Genomic DNA, 3,174 nt, shown 5'->3' with positions numbered 1-3,174 from the left:
TACAGACGCCTTCATGTGTTATATAGACTATCCTTAAGAGGATTGGTCTGTTTCTGTTATTTGTGATGTAGGTCTTTAGAGACGCCATCATGTGTTATATAGACTATCCTTAAGAGGATTGGTCTGTTTCTGTTATTTGTGATGTAGGTCTTTACAGACGCCATCATGTGTTATATAGACTATCCTTAAGAGGATTGGTCTGTTTTTGTTATTTGTGATGAAGGTCTTCAGAGACGCCATCATGTGTTATATAGGCTTTCCTTAAGAGGATTGTTCTGTTTCTGTTATTTGTGATGTAGGTCTTCATAGACGCCATCATGTGTTACATAGACTTTCCTTAAGAGGATTGTTCTGTTTCTGTTATTGTGATGTAGGTCTTCACAGACGCCATCATATGTTATATAGACTACCCTTACGAGGCTAGTTCTGTTCTGTTATCTGTGATGTAGGTCTTACAGACGCCATCATGTGTTATATAGACTATCCTTAAGAGGATTGGTCTGCTTCTGTTATTTGTGATGTAGGTCTTACAGACGCCATCATGTGCTATATAGTCTATCCTTAAGAGGATTGTTCTGCTTCTGTTATTTGTGATGAAGGTCTTCAGAGATGCCATCATGTGTTATATAGTCCTTAAGAGGTATATCCTTAAGAGGTTAGCTTGAGACCTTGTTTGTCAAAAGCATGTTTTATGACCTTAAAGAGTAATGATCTCAAGGTTACCTTGAAAGGGTCACTTACATGCATACTTTCCAGAGGTCGCTGGTGAAATTACGGTTTCCAATAGAGCGGAGAGAGCAACTGTTCGGAATGCCTAGCTGAACGAATGCATGCTACAGGCTGCGCGACAACCTTGTCATGAAGGGCCAACTTCTGCGGTCGTTGCGCTGACAGCCACGAAAGAAGCCGTATCACCGTGGCTTTCGTATGAAGATTTGATATGGTAATGTGTGTTGTCTTATAGCAAAATTGGTGGCTAGTACACATTGATTATTACCATTTATTAATTTTATCATGTTGATAGAAAAAAATAATCAGCGGTTGTTAAAGGTCCTGCCAAGGAACAGCCATGTATTCTGCTTAATATATATTCATGAAAAAAAAAAAATACATGACAATATTTTGTAATGTCTTGATTGTCATTGTTTATTACTAAATTATTTAACGGCTATGTAAGCCGGATCTGTAATTGAGAGCACCTACTATGCCAATTGTAAATTAATTTCTCGTAACCTTATCATGTTACTTGAACGACAGTTGTGTTGTACTGATCCTATCACCTACTGGCTTAGTTCCAAGAAAAAATTATCACGTTCTCGTTACATTAAGGAACTTAGTATTTCCCATGTATGTTACAGAGCTTCTTAACAAGAGCTTGTGCTGTGTTGGAAGGTGGCTATGATCACGCATAGGGTGTGTCATGTTAACCTCTCACGAGTTGTACGCCTTCTTGCGCATGTGGGGAGCTTCACAGCCTACAGTGACGAAGCCAACTGTGAGTTTGTTCCATGTATTTGCTATTTAAACGACGCCAATCATCATTATTATATTGAGCGGTTAGTTTGGAATGCACCGCTCACGTAAGTCTTAACTTAAGGCATAAATGGCATAATACTTGCCTGAAAATAAATGAAATGTATTGATGGGTGAAGTTATTTACAAGCAAATATTAGATGGTGTTTTGTACACCAGTAATTACCTGCCCGCCGCTAGATGTCATCTATTTTTAACCGACTTCAAAAAAGGAGGAGGTTCTCAATTCGACTGAATGTTTTTTTTTTTTTTTTTTTTGTATGTATGTTACTCGATATCTCCGAGCATCATGGACCGATTTTCAAAATTTTTTTTTTGATCGAACGGGTATAACCCCGAGATGGTCCCATTGGCACCAAGTCGGGGTCTGATGATGGGATCTTGGAGAAATCGAGGGAACTCTTCAAATGTTATAGGCACATGTAATGTTCTTAGTGTATTTTTCAAAGGTAAACCAGTATTTACGCTTGATGGTAATAATTTTATGTGGCTGAGCTGATGATGGAAGGTCAACTCCTCAACGGTTAGGAGTTAAAGGATAATTCTTTCACTACTGTACATATATTCGGACTGATACATATAATATCACTAGGAACCACTAAAAATCAACAAATAAATTAACTTTTTAACAAAAAATAAAACCGCCTTCAAAAAAAGCGTGTTACAAAACACGGAGAAACTAAAAAGCCAAAAATAATAAACCTTCGAATTCAGATTTTTTATCGGATTGCAATAATCTAAACATCCAAATTATAAACAAATCAATTATTTTTGGAGTCGGGGCCAGCCTGCGTATGGTTGGGTGGGGCAAACAGCAAGACAAGTAGCAAGGCGACGAACAGGTCTGGTACCGACTACAAAAATAATTGATTTGTTTATAATTTGGATGTTTAGATTATTGCAATCCGATAAAAAATCTGAATTCGAAGGTTTATTATTTTTGGCTTTTTAGTTTCTCCGTGTTTTGTAACACGCTTTTTTTGAAGGCGGTTTTATTTTTTGTTAAAAAGTTATACATAATTAATTTGACTAATATATAGTATCGATCATGGCGGTAAAACATGTACTTTTCGTACCATCGCACCTTAATAGTTTTAAAGCCTTACTGGCTGTGGATTTGTTAAATAATGACCTGACTTACTTGTACTAGGCTAGTCTGGTCATGCAATCTTGAGTTTAGTTATGTCATTACTATGATTCGACTATAAAATGAGGCCAATTACATATCTTGGTGTAAGTTAGTCTTAAACTACACCGGCCGTTTCCAACGGTTCTCGAGTTAATCACTTCAAAGGACCAGGGCCTGAGTGTATAGCTGGAGTATACAAAGTTCTTGTTCACTTTGCAGAAAAGAAAAGAACAAATGAACAGATGAAGTCTACCGCCACCCGTTGGAGGCGCGGCCTGCTTCGGCTGCGTTGACTGCGGCAGTCATCAGTAGCAGCATGGATAGCAGAGACCTTCGGGACGAAAGGTCAAGGTCAGAATGGGCGAATGTAAGGACATCACTAGTCGCTGGTCCCCATCCCTAGGCATCGCTGTCAACTGGGCGTCAGACGGACTGGAAGCTTCCATTGGGAGCGTTTGTCACTAAGCTTGTATTTTGAGATTCCGTTCAATAAACTGTATAATTAATAGTGG

General features: G+C 38.4%; 1 long non-coding RNA gene across 1 annotated transcript; it reads left to right on the top strand.

Moving 5' to 3' along the window:
- Positions 1 to 505: 505 nt before the first annotated feature.
- Positions 506 to 1,495, top strand: LOC125232837. The gene is made up of 2 exons (XR_007177794.1): positions 506 to 943; positions 1,359 to 1,495. It is a non-coding gene; the product is annotated as an uncharacterized LOC125232837 (long non-coding RNA).
- The last annotated feature ends 1,679 nt before the right edge of the window (positions 1,496 to 3,174 follow it).

The sequence above is a fragment of the Leguminivora glycinivorella genome, chromosome 13 (assembly GCF_023078275.1).
Source record: "Leguminivora glycinivorella isolate SPB_JAAS2020 chromosome 13, LegGlyc_1.1, whole genome shotgun sequence".
Lineage (NCBI taxonomy): Eukaryota > Metazoa > Arthropoda > Insecta > Lepidoptera > Tortricidae > Leguminivora > Leguminivora glycinivorella.
Note: the sequence above shows the minus strand (reverse complement) of the source record. Positions and strands in the feature narration are given on the sequence as shown.